Consider the following 18294-nt stretch of genomic DNA (forward strand, 5'->3'; position numbering starts at 1 on the left):
TGCAAGCATAGTTATATTGAAATAATGCTTGAAAATTCCAAAAAAGAAGATCTTGAAATAGAGATCTAAGCTCATAACTGGAAAAATTAGACAAAGAAGACCAAGCAAACCCAAAGTGAGCTGAAGGAATGAAATTATAAATGTTTGAACAGGAGAAAGGAAATAGAAGATTAAAAAACCAGAATCATGAAAAAGTCAATAAAATTGTCTTTTTTTAAAAAGGTCAATAAAATTGTCTAATGTTTAACTATACTAACAAAGGGTGGGGGCATTACTACTGACCCTACAGTGATAAAAGGAATTATATGAGGATACCATATTATACAAATATATCCCAGCAAATTAAATAACCTAGATAAAATGGAAAATTCCTAGAAACATTAACATGCCTACAATGAATAAAAAAGAAATAGAATACATGAACATAAAATAAATAGTTGATATTAAGGCAGTAATCAAAATTGAAAAGTCCAGGACCAGGTGGCTTCACTACTGAAGTATACCAATGATTCCAAGAATCAACACATGTCCTGCTTAAACTCCATCAAAGTTCCTCAAAAACTCATTTTCTGAGGCCAGCAGCAACCTCAAACCAAACCCAGATAAAGATATAACTAGAAAAAAATATTACAGAACAAAATCCCTTATGAATATAAAAAAAAAAAAAATCTTCAACAAAATGCTAGCATGCAAAATCCAAAAGTAAATGAAAATAGTTAACTTTCCATTTATATAACATTATACAGTGGGATTTATTCCAGTTATGTAAGAGCACTTCAATATAAGACAATAAATTAATGTAATAAGCCACATTGAAAAATATGAGTAAAAATATGCAGACAAAGCATTTCCACTTATTAAAGTAAAAACTCATACTAGAGGGCGGGCCGCGGTGGCTCAGCGGGCAAAGTGCTTGCCTGCTATGCCGGAGGACCTCGGTTCGATTCCCGGCCCCAGCCCATGTAACAAAAACGGAGAAACAGAATACAATAAAACAAGAAAATGTTTAAAGATGTTTCCCTTTCTTCCTTCCTTCCTTCCTTCTATCCTTCCTTCCTTCTCTCTGTCTTTCCTTTAAAAAAAAAAAAAAAAAAAAAAAACTCATACTAGAAGGAAACTTCCCCAACAGATAAGATCATACATAAAACCTTCCCCAGGGTAGCTCAGGAACAAAATGGAGCCAGGTAATTAGACCTGGAAAATGAAACACGCACTAAACAACAAAGAAGTCACTCCTGGCCTAAGCACAGGTCACAGGAGAGGGGTGCCTCCCCCAGCAGGTACTGTCTTTCCCTACAGGACCCTCAACCCACCACCTCTGAGCATATGTCCTGTAATCTGGCAGAAATAATACCTTAAAAATATCCTGATGTAAGAAATGTGCCTGAAAAGTGAATAATCATTCAGTTTGCATGCTTCTGAATCTGGGATCTTTTACTCAAAATAATATTTTGAGATTCACTCATGTTTTTACAATGATTTTTTTTATTAATTAAAAAAAATAAACTAACACAACATTTAGAAATCATTCCATTCTACATATGCAATCAGTAATTCTTAATATCATCACATAGATGTATGATCATCATTTCTTAGTACATGTGCATCGATTTAGAAAAAGAAATAGCAAGACAACAGAAAAAGAAATAAAATGATAATATAGAGAAAAAATAAAAATAAAAATAAAAAATACAAAAATACATAAGAAAAAAAACTATAGCTCAGATGCAGCTTCATTCAGTGTTTTAACATAATTGCATTACAATTAGGTAGTATTGTGCTGTCCATTTTTTTTTTTTAGAAATCATACCATTCTACATATGCAATCAGTAATTCTTAACATCATCACATAGATGCATGATCATCGTTTCTTAGTAATTTGCATCAGTTTAGAAGAACTATCAATATAACCGAAAAAGATATAGAATGTTAATGTAGAGAAAAAAATAAAAGTAATAATAGTAAGAACAAAACAAACAAAACAAAACAAAACAGAAATCTATAGCTTGGATGCAGCTTCATTCAGTGTTCTAACATGATTACTTTACAATTTGGTATTATTGTGCTGTCCATTTTTGGGTTTTTGTATCTAGTCCTATTGCACAGTCTGTATCCCATCAGCTCCAATTACCCAGTATCTTACCCTGTTTCTAGCTCCTGCTGAACTCTGTTACCAATGACATATTCCAAGTTTATTCTCGAGTGTCGATTCACATCATTGGGACCATACAGTATTTGTCTTTTAGTTTTTGGCTAGACTCACTCAGCATAATGTTCTCTAGGTCCATCCATGTTATTACATGCTTCATAAGTTTATCCTGCCTTAAAGCTGCATAATATTCCATCGTATGTATATACCACAGTCTGTTTAGCCATTCTTCTGTTGATGGACATTTTGGCTGTTTCCAACTCTTTGCAATTGTAAATAATGCTGCTATAAATATTGGTGTGCAAATGTCCATTTGAGTTTTTGCCCTTAATTCCTTTGAGTAGTTTCCCAGCAATGGTATTGCTGGGTCATATGGCAATTCTATATTCAGCTTTTTGAGGAACCGCCAAACTGCCTTCCACAGTGGTTGCACCATTTGACATTCCCACCAACAGTGGATAAGTGTGCCTCTTTCACCACATCCTCTCCAGCACTTGTCATTTTCTGTTTTGTTGATAATGGCCATTCTGGTGGGTGTGAGATGATATCTCATTGTGGTTTTGATTTGCATTTCTCTAATGGCCAGGGACATTGAGCATCTCTTCATGTGCCTTTTGGCCATTTGTATTTCCTCCTCTGAGAGCTGTCTATTCAAGTCTTTTTCCCACTTTGTAATTGGGTTGGCTGTCTTTTTGTTGTTGAGTTGAACAATCTCATTATAAATTCTGGATACTAGACCTTTATCTGATATGTCATTTCCAAATATTGATTCCCATTGTGTAGGCTGTCTTTCTACTTTCTTGATGAAGTTCTTTGATGCACAAAAGTGTTTAATTTTGAGGAGTTCCCATTTATTTATTTCCTTCTTCAGTGCTCTTGCTTTAGGTTTAAGGTCCATAAAACTGCCTCCAATTGTAAGATTCATAAGATATCTCCCTACATTTTCCTCTAACTGTTTTATGGTCTTAGACCTAATGTTTAGATCTTTGATCCATTTTGAGTTAACTTTTTTATAGGGTGTGAGATATGGGTCTTCTTTCATTCTTTTGCATATGGATATCCAGTTCTCTAGGCACCATTTATTGAAGAGACTGTTCTGTCCCAGGTGAGTTGGCTTGACTGCCTTATCAAAGATCAAATGTCCATAGATGAGAGGGTGTATATCTGAGCACTCTATTCGATTCTATTGGTCGATATATCTATCTTTATGCCAATACCATGCTGTTTTGACCACTGTGGCTTCATAATATGCCTTAAAGTCAGGCAGTGCGAGACCTCCAGCTTCGTTTTCTTTCCTCAAGATGTTTTTAGCAATTCAGGGCACCCTGCCCTTCCAGATAAATTTGCTTATTGGTTTTTCTATTTCTGAAAAATAAGTTGTTGGGATTTTGATTGGTATTGCATTGAATCTGTAAATCAATTTAGGTAGGATTGACATCTTAACTATATTTAGTCTTCCAATCCATGAACACGGTATGCCCTTCCATCTATTTAGGTCTTCTGTGATTTCTTTTAGCAGTTTTTTGTAGTTTTCTTTATATAGGTTTTCTGTCTCTTTAGTTAAATTTATTCCTAGGTATTTTATTCTTTTAGTTGCAATTGTAAATGGGATTCGTTTCTTGATTTCCCCTCCGCTTGTTCATTGCTAGTGTATAGAAATGCTACAGATTTTTGAATGTTAATCTTGTAACCTGCTACTTTGCTGTACTTATTTATTAGCTCTAGTAGTTTTGTTGTGGATTTTTCTGGGTTTTCGACGTATAGTATCATATCATCTGCAAACAGTGATAGTTTTACTTCTTCCTTTCCAATTTTGATGCCTTGTATTTCTTTTTCTTGTCTAATTGCTCTGGCTAGAACCTCCAACACAATGTTGAATAATAGTGGTGATAGTGGACATCCTTGTCTTGTTCCTGATCTTAGGGGGAAAGTTTTCAATTTTTCCCCATTGAGGATGATATTAGCTGTGGGTTTTTCACATATTCCCTCTATCATTTTAAGGAAGTTCCCTTGTATTCCTATCCTTTGAAGTGTTTTCAACAGGAAAGGATGTTGAATCTTGTCAAATGCCTTCTCTGCATCAATTGAGATGATCATGTGATTTTTCTGCTTTGATTTGTTGATATGCTGTATTACATTAATTAATTTTCTTATGTTGAACCATCCTTGCATACCTGGGATGAATCCTACTTGGTCATGATGTATAATTCTTTTAATGTGTTGTTGGATACGATTTGTTAGAATTTTATCGAGGATTTTTGCATCTATATTCATTAGAGAGATTGGTCTGTAGTTTTCTTTTTTTGTAATATCTTTGCCTGGTTTTGGTATGAGGGTGATGTTGGCTTCATAGAATGAATTAGGTAGTTTTCCCTCTGCTTCGATTTTTTTGAAGAGTTTGAGGAGAGTTGGTACTAATTCTTTCTGGAATGTTTGATAGAATTCACATGTGAAGACTTCTGGTCCTGGACTTTTCTTTTTAGGAAGCTTTTGAATGACTGATTCAATTTCTTTACTTGTGATTGGTTTGTTGAGGTCATCTATGTCTTCTTGAGCCAAAGTTGGTTGTTCATGTCTTTCCAGGAACCCGTCCATTTCCTCTAAATTGTTGTATTTATTAGTGTAAAGTTGTTCATAGTATCCTGTTATTACCTCCTTTATTTCTGTGAGGTCAGTAGTTATGTCTCCTTTCCATTTCTGATCTTATTTATTTGCATCCTCTCTCTTCTTCTTTTTGTCAATCTTGCTAAGGGCCCATCAATCTTATTGATTTTCTCATAGAACCAACTTCTGGCCTTATTGATTTTCTCTATTGTTTTCATGTTTTCAATTTCATCTCTAATTTTTGTTATTTCTTTCCTTTTGCTTGCTTTGGGATTAGTTTGCTGTGCTTTCTCCAGTTCTTCCAAGTGGACAGTTAATTCCTGCATTTTTGCCTTTTCTTCTTTTCTGATATAGGCATTTAGGGCAATAAATTTCCCTCTTAGCACTACCTTTGCTGCATCCCATAGGTTTTGATATGTTGTGTTTTCATTTTCATTCACCTCGAGGTATTTGTTAATTTCTCTTGCAATTTCTTCTTTGACCCACTCGTTGTTTAAGAGTGTGTTGTTGAGCCTCCACGTATTTGTGAATTTTCTGGCACTCCGCCTATTATTGATTTCCAACTTCATTGCTTTATGATCCAAGAAAGTGTTGTGTATGATTTCAATCTTTTTAAATTTGTTAAGACTTGCTTTGTGACCCAGCATATGGTCTATCTTTGAGAATGATCCATGAGCACTTGAGAAAAAGTTGTATCCTGCTGTTGTGGGATGTAATGTCCTATAAATGTCTGTTAAGTCTAGCTCATTTATAGTAATATTCAGATTCTCTATTTCTTTATTGATCCTCTGTCTAGATGTTCTGTCCATTGATGAGAGTGGTGAATTGAAGTCTCCAACTATTATGGTATTTGTGTCTATTTCCCTTTTCAGTGTTTGCAGCGTATTCCTCACGTATTTTGGGGCATTCTGGTTCGGTGCGTAAATATTTATGATTGTTATGTCTTCTTGTTTAATTGTTCCTTTTATTAGTATATAGTGTCCTTCTTTTTCTCTTTTAACTGTTTTACATTTGAAGTCTAATTTGTTGGATATTAGTATAGCCACTCCTGCTCTTTTCTGGTTGTTATTTGCATGAAATATCTTTTCCCAACCTTTCACTTTCAACCTATGTTTATCTTTGGGTCTAAGATGTGTTTTCTGTAGACAGCATATAGAAGGATCCTGTTTTTTAATCCATTCTGCCAATCTGTGTCTTTTGATTGGGAAATTCAGTCCATTGACATTTAGTGTTATTGCTGTTTGGATAATATTTTCCTCTAACATTTTGCCTTTTGTATTATATATATCATATCTGATTTTCCTTCTTTCTACACTCTTCTCCATACCTCTCTCTTCTGTCTTTTTGTATCTGACTCTAGTGCTCCCTTTAGTATTTCTTGCAGAGCTGGTCTCTTGGTCACAAATTCTCTCAGTGACTTTTTGTCTGAGAATGTTTTAATTTCTCCCTCATTTTTGAAGGATAATTTTGCTGGATATAGGAGTCTTGGTTGGCAGTTTTTCTCTTTTAGTAATTTAAATATATCATCCCACTGTCTTCTAGCTTCCATGGTTTCTGCTGAGAAATCTACACATAGTCTTATTGGGTTTCCCTTGTATGTGATGGATTGTTTTTCTCTTGCTGCTTTCAAGATCCTCTCTTTCTCTTTGACCTCTGACATTCTAACCAGTAAGTGTCTTGGAGAATGCCTATTTGGATCTAATCTCTTTGGGGTGCGCTGCACTTCTTGGATCTGTAATTTTAGGTCTTTCATAAGAGTTGGGAAATTTTCAGTGATAATTTCTTCCATTAGTTTTTCTCCTCCTTTTCCCTTCTCTTCTCCTTCTGGGACACCCACAACACGTATATTTGTGTGCTTCATATTGTCCTTGAGTTCCCTGATACCCTGTTCAAATTTTTCCATTCTTTTCCCGATATATTCTATTTCTTTTTGGAATTCAGATGTTCCATCCTCCAAATCACTAATTCTATCTTCTGTCTTTTTAAATCTATCATTGTAGGTATCCATTGTTTTTTCCATCTTTTCTACTTTATCCTTCACTTCCATAAGTTCTGTGATTTGTTTTTTCAGTTTTTCTATTTCTTATTTATGTTCAGCCCATGTCCTCTTCATGTCCTCCCTCAATTTATCGATTTCATCTTTGAAGAGGTTTTCCATTTCTGTTCGTATATTCAGCATTAATTGTCTCAGCTCTTGTATCTCATTTGAACTATTGGCTTGTTCCTTTGACTGGGCCATATTCTCAATCTTCTGAGCATGGACAGTTATCTTCTGCTGCTGGCGTCTGGGCATTTAGTCAGATTTCCCTGGGTGTCAGACCCAACGAGGTTGTAAGATTTTTCTGTGAAATCTCTGGGTTCTGTTTTTCTTATCCTGCCAAGTAGGTGGCGCTCGTGGCACACATTTGTCTCAAGTGTTTGGAATGGAACCCCCCAGTCACTGATCTCCGTGGCCTGGGGATTTCCAATCCAATTCTCTCCGTTGGTTCAGGGGCCACGCGTGGTGGGGGCGTCAGCCACCGTGGTTTGAGGGGACCCTGTGGCTGGTCACTGGCTGCAGTGGGCCCAGGGAATTCACCACCGGACCAGGATGTCACCTGCGGGGGAGGGGCGTCAGTCATCGGCCGCCGCAGCCTGGGGAATTCCCCACCGGACCAGGAATCCACCCGTGGGTGGGGGCCACCGCGGCTTGGATAGCCCTCTGATCTGAGACTCTTAGCCGCGGACACGAAGCCAAGACTCGAAGCCGCCCGCAAAAGAGGGGCTCCGGCCACCTCGGCTTGGGTAACTTGCCTCTCCGAGACTCTCAGCCGGCCTGGGAAGGAGGGAGGGAGTAGCTCCGACCGCCGCAGCTGCCACTGCTCGGGAAATCGCACGCCGCTCGGGGACCTCACCACAGCCAAGTCTCGCAGTCAGACTAGCCAGTCCAGACTGGGGTACGTTGTGGGTCCATTCCCTGCCATAGCCCCGGGAGCTGTTCTGCACTGTTTCAGTTCACCTAGTAGTTGCTTTGGAGGAGGAGGAACTAAGACGCATGTACCTTACTAAGCCGCCATCTTGGAACTCTCCATACAACCATTCTTGATGTACATTCTTGACATAGTTATAATCAATGGCTCACAATATTATCACATAGTTGTGTATTCATCACCATGATAATTTTTTGAGCATTTGCATCTATCTGTGCTGATTGTCCATAGCACGGCTGCAGCTGGAGCATGCTCTCACATGGTCTCCCGAGCGGCCAGCTTACCGCCCCCTCCCTCAGTGTCAGACCTGCCCACCTACAATGATTTTTTAATCAGAAAAATAAATACTGCCATAGTTATTTATAATGTGTGTTTCTTCATATAAACTTCTTTTAATACTACACATTAAAAGGCCACAAAATGTCCATTTAGTATTAAATATTTATTATTCAATGTGATGTGAGCAGTCAAAATTAACCTTTTAACAATAGCTTATCTATAGAAAAGTAATCAAGTTGCAATTAGAATGTAGGCCAATGGTGCAAGCAATTTGAAGGAGCCATGAGGGAGTAAACTTGCCTCCTGCTGGAACCAACCACAAAGCTGAACAAACCATATGAAGTGCTTATTTCAGACACTGCTGCCAGGCAACATAGAATCACAAACTCTGAGAGAGAAAAGTGAGTGAGGAAGGATGGGTGGTCACCAAATGTCCAAATGGATGTTGGACATTATGAATGTTAAGTTATTGAGAACCTACATTTGGGCTGATCCAAAAGTCACTAGCTCATGTAGCTGTTGAGCAACTTAAATGTCTACAAGGAGAGGGGAAAAGGGAAGGGCAGAGTCTTGGAGAGGATGGTTCTGCTAGAGAAAGAGCTCCAGAAATCTACTCAGAGGTGCCTTCAGCTCTGCCATAATTCACAGAGGTAAGCACATTCAGAAAAAAATCCACAAGGCCAAAGAAAAACTTCCAGATGTCTGTGAGCCAAAAAGTTCTCAGAGCTCACACGGGGCTGGGACATGCCTAAGCTCCATGCAACCAGAGTGGAGACCTCACTGAAAATTTTCGGTTTTCAGAAGAGAATCCAATAGGGCCACTCTTTGGCAGTCAGGTATACTAGCCTAGAATAAAGTCCATATTGGACCTGTTCTAATGAGCCTAAACACAAACCATAACTAAGAACCAGGCATTCCACAAGCAACTGTATTCTCTGCCAAAACTACTATCAACATTGTTTAAAGGATGATGATAAAATTCAATCCAAATCAAGAGAAATATAATGGAAGCACAAATCTACTATGAAATTTCCTAGTAACCATATTAAAATTAATTTTAGTTACTTATCTCATTTTACCAACATATTGAAGTTATTGCCTTCCAACATATAACCCATATAAGATAGTGACAAATGAGAAATTTTACATTCCCCTTGTGTGCTGGTCTTTGGAATTCTAGTGTGCAGTCATACTTGTATGTGTGGAGTAGCTGTGTTTAAGTTGCTCAACATGTGATAGCTTGGCCCACTGCCCACCCGCCTCAACTGGGACAGCATCCTGGAGTTGCCCTTACCTATAACCTGGTCCAGGAGGTCATCCACCATTTTCTTACTGTAGCTCCTGGTATCCTTGACAAAGTCCTGAAGGATGGAAAAGGTCCAGGTGAGAGAACATCCTGAAACAATCTCTCATGGTCTAAAATTATCAAGACTTCACTATCAAGTTTTGTCCCCATGAATCCAGAAGCCTGGAATGTTTAGAATCAGCAAAATTCATCAGACTTCTGCTGGAAGACAGGTCCCTAGGAGATCTTTGAGCCTTCCAGGTGGGTGTTTCTCTCCAGGGTGAATCAATGGCCTTTGGTAGATTTTCACAGTGGCTCAAGACCCAAAAGTTTAAAAAGATTACCAAGAAATAGTAATTTTCTTTTTAAAGTGAAGTGAAGGACAGCATATATACATACTCAACACAGTATTGTGATATCTTTTATGTGAAATGGCACAATAATAATGTGTAATCCATTATTTGGCATGTACTAAGAAACACAAGTGGCTGTGGAGGGACATGGTGATTAGTGGGACCCTGACAGTTGGGGGTGCAAACAGACGCTGGGCAGTGCACATTCATTACTGCTTGAATTTGTGACCACATGAGTGTATTACCTTTTGAGAAAGAAAAGATATGAAAGATGAAAATAAGGGGCAGACTCAACCTAGAACCAGGACACCAAACAGCTCATCTAGAAGCTACTCTGTGATGAACTGAGATTCTCTCATAGCAAGTTTTATAACAAGACTTAATCATTCAGTGTAGAGCAGTGCGCTGTAGAGCAGTGAATAACCATATCATTACAAACATGGTTTCGAAGTAAGGAGGTGCAGGCCATCTGTAGAAGAATGTGGGGGAGCATGCCAAGGGGAGGGACACAGGCACTCCAGCTCCTGCCTAGCAGTATGGCTGGCACAACTGCTTCCACTTCCTTGCAGATACTCTAGGAATGGTCCAGGAGAAGGCCCATGGTAAAGGCAGGATCAGGACACATATGCATTCAGTCTGCTCTGTCTCAAAATGGTGGTTGAGTTACAGATGGACCTTAAGGGGCCAGCAGTAAGCCCAGATGGTTATTGACGAGCACATGGAGATTCTTGTGCATAACCAGAGGCAGCCTCTCATCCAGCAGGTTCACAGACATGTATGAACTCAACAGGAGTTCCTTCCACATAAAAAGTGAGAGTGAGAGGTTTTCCTGGAAGTCTCACCCAGCAGAGCCTGCCAGGCTCACCTCAGCACACACTGCATGCCCATCTTGTCTCCACAGGTGGAATACAGCAGTTCTGCCTCATCCGACTTCAATTCACCAAACATGGAATTATTTCACATGGAAAGTGCAGTATTTGCATTAGAGAGAATTGTAACTAATAGTAAGAGAAAATGGAAAAGCAAAAGAAATCGGTTTTAGACTTTTCAAATTATAATCAGTGGGGAAATATAGTACTCTATTTTTCTTCTTTTGGGTTGATCAACCAACACTCACAGCTGTTCACCCCCAAACCCTTCTTTTCTCTTTAGGATGTACTTGTTCCTGAATATAATTAAAGTAATAAAAGCTTCTCATTCATAACCAGTGGTCAACCCAATACCCTTGGTTTACCCTCCTTGGCCTATTACTGCACAGAAATAACAGTAAACCTTCTAGAAAGAAACTGAGCTCTGAAAACAAGAAAGGATTCATGACAGTTAAGGCCAGCTGCATGCCCAAAAGTATCTGAAAAATCAACTCAAGGAATACTACTCAATGAGTATCACTGGGAAGCTACTCTACTAAAGGGCTGGCTTTGCTGAAGGTGATACAAACATGAGTTAGCCATAGTCCCCCTAGAAGGGGGTGCCAGGGAGCCAGACAGGTTTCCCAGTCATGGCACCACTGATGTCTTGGATGGGTCATTCTCCCTGGTGGGGCCATTTGTGAGCTGCAGTTTTCCTAGCATCCCTGTCCTCTACCCACTGGCCATTTTCAGATATTGCCAAATGTCCCCTGGGGACAAATCTGCCACTAGTTAAGAGCTACTGTGTTAGAAGGAGGAGGACAAGTAATAAAACAAAAGGGCAATATGTGCCAACTTTGGTGAGTTTAAGGTTCAGGATGGGGTTTATTAGAGGGGTGAGTCAGATCCTGAACATGCTGTGGGGAGGGGACCACAGCATCCTTTCTGTGGCTACCTAGGATGGACAGTAAAGTAGTGGAGGCAGAGTCAACAGTGCTGGCACACAGGCCCCTGTGGTTCTACTTGTGCCCCTGCATCTTCTGGTCATAGGTGCCCGGCAGGCTTGTAGTCCGGCATGTAGCCTGACACGGCCACCACATCCATATGGCTGGCCTTGCCCTTGGCCCTGTTGGACAGGTCGAACCACTCCTTGTGGAAGCCACTGAACTTGCTGGTGACCATGAACTGTGACACGGGTGGGAGAGGAGATGGCCTTCTGAAGAGGATACAGGGAGGGGATGGAAGACATGAGCCTCCACCACCTGCCTGGAAATCTCTGGACACCCCCTATGAACAGCGCACACACCCTGTGCTGATCATCACTCTGCGGTGATGGGGAACTTCCCATCCTCCAGCCTCTGCACCTCCCCCACGGCCTCCTCCCTGCTCTTGTCTTGGAACCACTTCCTGGCCAGCTCTTCCAGTGCCTCCTGCTCAAATGTGATGGTTTGGTAGGACTTGCCCTTGTGAGTGAGAGGGGCACTAAGGATGGCAACCAGGGGGCTGTGGAGACCCTTGCGATGGGGCAGCCCTGGGAAAAAAGCTGGGGGGTGGGGATTCCACCTTGAGCATTGGTTGAGCCCAGAATCAGGGGCCCCAAAAATGGGAGGCCCCATCTCCCCAATGAACCAACCCAGAGACCTGATGGCAAGGGGGCTCTATTCCCCTGGGACTTGAAAGTTACAAGGGAACCCCATCCCTGAGAAGGTTCAGAGGGCCTCATGTTGGCAACTGAGGGCTTGCCTGGCCACCAGAGGCCTAGATCTGCTGCCTGCTGACCACAGTCCCCCTGCCCAGCAGAAATGGGGAAATGGGGGCCTCCCTGGCCCCTGAAATTTCCTGGGGACAGCTGGCAGAGGGCCCTTCTGTTCAGGGTGAAGGTGGTGATCCCAGGCCTAGACAATGGACCTGGTGGCAGGGGCTTCCCAAAGACAGGTGGACACCCCCTGGAATACTCGCTGAGGGGCTGTGCAGATGCTAGAAGGGAGGAGGGGCAAGGAGATTAGAAGGGGGTGGGCAGAAGCCCCAACTTCAGATCCAGGCCCTCTGGGTGGGGACAAGGAATCTAGGAGGGGGCCAGGGGTGATAGGGATCACCCACATGGAAACAGCCTGCAGCCAAGGAGCCATCACCCCAACATGCTGCTGCCTCTTGGGGGGACATGGAGTGCAGCAGTGCCATCCCAAGAAGGGTATCTCTGGCTGCAGTGTAGGAGCCAAGTGTTAAAACAAGACCTGCAGAATTTGTTGGAAGAAGCTGGCCTCAGGATGGTGGAAGCAAACTGTGGAGATTGTTATGTAGAGCAGTCTGGGAGGAAGAGAATGTTTGTTTACCCCAAATGGTTATTTTTAAGTATGAAGGAAGAACACTGAAAGATAAGAACTTTGTTCCCTCAGGAAATGAATGCATGCCTATTGTCATCCTGTGGTATATAACCAGGATCTGGTTAAGAATAAAATTTTCTGAAGTCTGTCTGAAGTAAACTCAAGCTTCAGACCCCCTGAACCCATCTGTGTCTTTCTTTCTCTCCTTCTTCCTTTCTTTCTTTCTCATCATTCCTTAATATCCTTTGAGCTCCATTTCAACAGGAAGCAACACTCCAGGGCATCCCAGGTCTGTCAGGAAGGAGTGGGGCCAGGACCCACCTTGGGTGCCAGCTTCTAAGCCGCAGAATAATCTGGGAGCCACATCAGGCAGCTGCGGTCTGCACTGTCCCCCACAAGAAGGGTGTTGACAGACACATCCAGGGTGGGGCGCACAGGGGGGACACCACCTCCACCAGGCACCTTGCTGCCAACCTCAGGCTGTAGCTTCAGTTCTGAGGTGAAGGCTGAGACTTCTGTGTGTCTGCCCATTCATCTGCCCATAAGGGCAATCCCCAACTCCTGTCCAGAAATGGGGATCAAGATGTGGAGTCAAGGGAGGATCCATGAAAGGAGATCATGAGATGAGGTGTAGCAGCAGCAAGCATGGGGTCATAAATGCCTGGGGCCCCTGCCATAGTCTCCTATCCTGCAATGCTTCCTTGGGGAGTGTTTGGCCCTCAAGTCCCACATAACTTATGGGAGCCTAAGACAATAGCCATGTATAGACCCTACAGCAGGGCAGAGGTCCAGGGCAGAGATATGATTTGAGGCTGTGGTGGGGAGAGAGAAGAGGTCAGGGGGTGGAGGGGGAGGGAATGCAGGGGGTACAAGGATACAAGGTGGGGTTAGAAGGAGACATGGGGGAGAAGGAGATGCAGGGTGGGGGAAAAAGGGGACAGGGAGGGAAAAGGGGACACAGTGTGGGAGAAGGGATGGGGGCCATGCTCACTACCTATGCCAGGAGCCCCTGGCCTGGGCCCAGATCGAAGACCACATTCCTCTGAGCTGCGGGTCTGGCTTTGGTTATGAACCTAAGGACCAGTGTGGCCATGACCCAGTCTGCATCCACAGCTATTTACATCCAGTAGGTGGTCACTGTTGGCAACTGCAGCTAGTATAGACTTTCTCAGAAAAAATTTGAAGCACATCCTTTAAGAATAATTGGACCTCAGACAAAAGTTTGATCTGGCTTTAGATAGACCATGTGTGTAACCTCTGGTCTCAGAGCTGAATTTCTGGAGGGGACCCTGGGGAGCAGAGACACAAACATGTGTCCCACCCCCTGGAAATCAGGGACCATGTGTGACTAGGTCAAGGTGACCCGGTAGGCAGAGGTGGCCATGGAGGTATGGGACAATGGCACAACCATACACAAAATGAAACAAGAAAGTAACTGATCTGAGTTACATCATATAAAAAATTAACTCAAAATGGGTCTTGGAATTGTAAACCTAAAACTTCCAGAAGATCACCTAAGAGAAAGTCTTTGTGACTTAAATTTAAGCAGATTTCATAGAAACCACACAGAGCATAGAAGAAAAAAGAATGGATAAACCAGATTTCACCAAAATTTAAAAAGCTGTTTTCTTTGAAGGACACTGTTATGAGAAGGAAAAGACAAATCACAGACTGGGAGAAAATGTTTGCAAAACATGTATGTGATAAAGGAGTTGTACCTAAAACAAAGGATTCTCAAAACTTGACAAGAATAAGACACCCAATTGTTAAAATTGGGCAAAATATTTGCACTGACACCTCAGCAGAGAGACACAGGTGGCCCAGCATTGTGTGCCCCAGGGGAGCACACAGAGCCTAGAGGAGCTGTTGCACACTGTCAGGATGGCTGGACATGTAAAAATAAGAGAGAGGACCTGTGGCACCTCCACTGGACCCACAGCCCAGGCATCCAGGTCATGTTACTCATCACTACCACCCAAATATCTGCAGCAGAAGATGGGGTGCTCTGCCTGGCACTTCCATGCCATGGGCTCCAGACCACATTCTTCAGGCCCTGGTCAGCATGCTGTTGGCTGGCCTGCGGGGAAGGGTAGAGACAGCATACTTGGTACACACAGCCATGGAGGCTGGGGGTGGCCCCATCCTGACGACCTTGTTTATGAGTCAGGGGGAGTTATGCCAGGGAGGGGACACTCAAGCCCAGGTAGTGGGACACAAGGTTGGAATCATGACTAGTCTTGCCTGGCACATTCTGGAACCTTCAGTGGTGGGGCGGTGAGCAGTGCCCACAGCAAGGAACCTGTGATGTGGTGGGCATGGGCAGTTGGGAATGAACTATGCTCACTGGCCTAGGACACAGCCCTGGCCTGTCTGTGGAGATGGAGGAGGCAGAGGTAGAGTGGCTGTCCCCCAGCTAGCAGGGCCTCTTTGTCCCAGCTAACATGTGACACCAGCCCTGGGAGCCACTCCCACTGGCCTGGCCCACACCTCTCTGAGAAGAACACTGAGGGACAAGGGGCCCAGGGTGCTCATGCAGAGCAGGGACACCCCACAGCAGGGAAATGAGGGGGTTCCTGAGACCTTCAATTGTGGGCCCAACCCACTGACTCTCATCAGTGATGGAGGAAGGCCCTGGCCTGTGTCCCATGTTGGTGACACTCTCAGCTACCCAGCCATCTGCCCACCCCTTTTAGCCCCTTTCCCCTGTCCACCCACCTGTGAGGCAGGGCCTAAGGGCCTCATGTGACTGCTGTTCCTGCCCCAAAAGAGATGAGAAAAGGCTGGAGAGGCTGCCAGTGGCTGTGCAGTCACTGAGCAGGGGGACAGAAAACAGCTTGGGGACAGATGGGACCCGAGATGTCAGTTGCCATGCCCCCTGCAGAGGCCCTGGTCACAGATGGGACCCTGGGTCACTGTGCAGCCCAGACTGGTTAGCAAGTGTGGCCTGGCCCCACAGCTTTTGGGGCTTATGGGGTGCACAGTAGCTGCACATGATGTCATGACTATTGCTGCTCCCACTCTCGCTGCCATGCCAACTGCCTGGAAGCAAGTGCACATCCCTCACTAGTACCCATTGTCACTTCCTGCTGCCTTCCATCATGCCCACCTGGGATGCACCTTCCATGTGAAGGGCCATGAGCCAGGGTAGGACCTCCTCCCCAGCCTGCAGGACATTCTCTGTTGTGCCACTGCCCCCATGCTCTGACCCACTCCAGGAGCAATTCCCCACTAACTGCCACAAGGATTACAGCCACTGGGGTCAAGGATACCCAGGGCCACAGCCTCTGGGACTGTAGGCACCTGGGGTCGTGGCCACTCAGGGTCATGTCTATTTGGTGTCACAGCTAACTGAGGTTAAGAACACCCAGGGTCGAAACCATTGGGATCAAGGACACCTGGGATCACAGACAGCAGGGATGATATACACCTGGGGTCACAATACTTGGGGTCACAGCCACGGGGAGTTAAGGACAACAAGAGTCACAGCCACCTGGGACCATAGTTGCCCAGGGTCATGGTTACTCAGGGTCACAGTCATCTGGAGTAAAGGTCAACCAGAGTCACAACCACCCAAGGCCATGTCCACCTCAGGTCATGATCACTCAAGGTCATGGACATCTGAGATCACAGCCACTCAGGGCATGACCACCTGGGGTAATGGTTGCTGAGGGTCTCTCCCTTCCCTGGGGACAAAGGGAAGGGTGAGAATCTGGGTCCTTTATTTCTGCATCGAGAGTTCTAGGCCCCCTGTAAAGGGAAGTCCCACTGCGACTCTATGGGGCCCCTCTAATATTTCTGCCCTGCTGGTCTCCAGGCTCCTCTTTGACTGGTTGCTTCAACAGCCATGTTCTAGACACACTGCTCAGCCAGATGCAGGTGTCAGCCCTGGGCAGGGGAGGGGACCCAGGTTGGTAGTGCCTGATGCCAAGTGAGAAGGCACTTGCAGGGACCCCATGGGGCAGGAGGTGTCAGCTGCCCCATGTCACATGGACATGACACTCTGGCCTGGCTCCTCCTACCCTTGATGGCACCTGCAGGATGGGGTCCACCCACAGCACTGAGGGAAGCCCCCTGCTCACCCCACGCATGGACCATTTTGCATCTCTGCTCATGGTCACCAGAGGCTCCCCAGGGACTCTACCTCATCTGGGATGAGTCCTCAGCCCAAGACCCATGGTCAGCCACATGTCTATAAAGTGCCCCAGTACCCCCAGTGCACAGGGTCCCAGTATGGCATGCTTGTACCTGTTTGTGGACAAATGGGATATCATAGGAGGGGAGATATGGGGCTAAGTCCTCACCTGTACAACCAGGACACTGTAGGTATGGCCAGGGCTGAAGCAGAGATGATGCAAGGTCAGGGGGCCAGGGTGGGGTGGCAGAAGCCTTCAAGGAGAGGGGTCTGCTCTGCTTGGGCACCACTGCAGGAGGGCCTGGGAGGTAACTGTGGGGAGGTGACCCTACAGGGAAGTGACCTTGTTGGTGGAGGTGACCCTATGATAAGGTGACCTTGTGGGGGGAGGTGACCTTGTGGGGAGCTGACACTTTGGGGGGGATAAACCTACAGGTAGGTGTCCCTATAGGGAGGCAACCCTGTGGGGGGAGGTGATCCTGTGGGGAGATGAGTGGTAGTGCTAAGCTGAAGCCACAGTCTCGACAGCAAGTCCAGTGAGAGCAAGGGAGTGGGCTCCTGTGGCCTTAGGTCTCCAGTAGATCCATATTGGGAGTGCCTGCCAGAGGCCTGGGGGTGGGGGTCTATCATTTCCAAGGCTCAGGACACTACAGTGTGCAAAAGTGACCCCAAGATAGCTTACATAGTGGCCAGGCAAGAGCTGCCCAGGGAGACTGAATTTGGCCCACCCACTCCTGGGGCAGAGGGGTTCCTGTGGATCTGGGGGAGATAATGGGGGACCTAAGTAAAGAAGTAACTGATGGTTTTAGCCCAGATGAGCCCATAACACATACGGCCCTGACCTTGAAGAGTCAACCCCAGGCAGGGGTCACACCCTTTCCAGTATGACTTCCCAAAATGAGTAAACCCTCCTCCACCTTCACATTCTGGGCAAAAAGTGAAGCTTCTCTGCAGGACAGCATTGGAAAATGTCCATCAAGGCCACAAATTTCCATGGTTGCAGAGAGGACAAGCCAGAACTGTGGAGAGCATTTGGGGTCACAGCCATGATCACCAAGCAGAACCCTCTTTGGATATGGTCCCTATGTCCTTGGCTCCACTCTCTCTCCCCCTTCACCCCCATTTTCTCTCCTCCCAGGCTATCTTCTCCCTACTGCTGGGCCCCCCTTCTCCCTCCTCCTGGGGGCCTGTGCCTGGGGCTGCCTCATGCTCCCATTATTTACTCTCAGGAGTCACTTTAGCCCTTCTTCATGTAACTTACTTGTGCCTTCAGGACCTGCTCTGGCTGTATCTCGTATATACCATTTCCACTTTACAATAGAGTGCTGCTGTGCACGCCCAACTTTATGGC

General features: G+C 44.7%; 1 long non-coding RNA gene across 2 annotated transcripts in view; it reads right to left on the reverse strand.

Annotated features, from left to right (window-relative positions):
- LOC143679181 (uncharacterized) overlaps nucleotides 1-18294 on the reverse strand; it is a 191252-nt gene that overhangs the window by 138722 nt on the left and 34236 nt on the right. For both annotated transcript variants that reach the window (XR_013173577.1, XR_013173576.1), the window contains exon 2: nucleotides 9296-9362. This is a non-coding gene — a long non-coding RNA (uncharacterized LOC143679181). The remainder of the gene's footprint in view (nucleotides 1-9295; nucleotides 9363-18294) is intronic.

The sequence above is a fragment of the Tamandua tetradactyla genome, chromosome 4 (assembly GCF_023851605.1).
Source record: "Tamandua tetradactyla isolate mTamTet1 chromosome 4, mTamTet1.pri, whole genome shotgun sequence".
Lineage (NCBI taxonomy): Eukaryota > Metazoa > Chordata > Mammalia > Pilosa > Myrmecophagidae > Tamandua > Tamandua tetradactyla.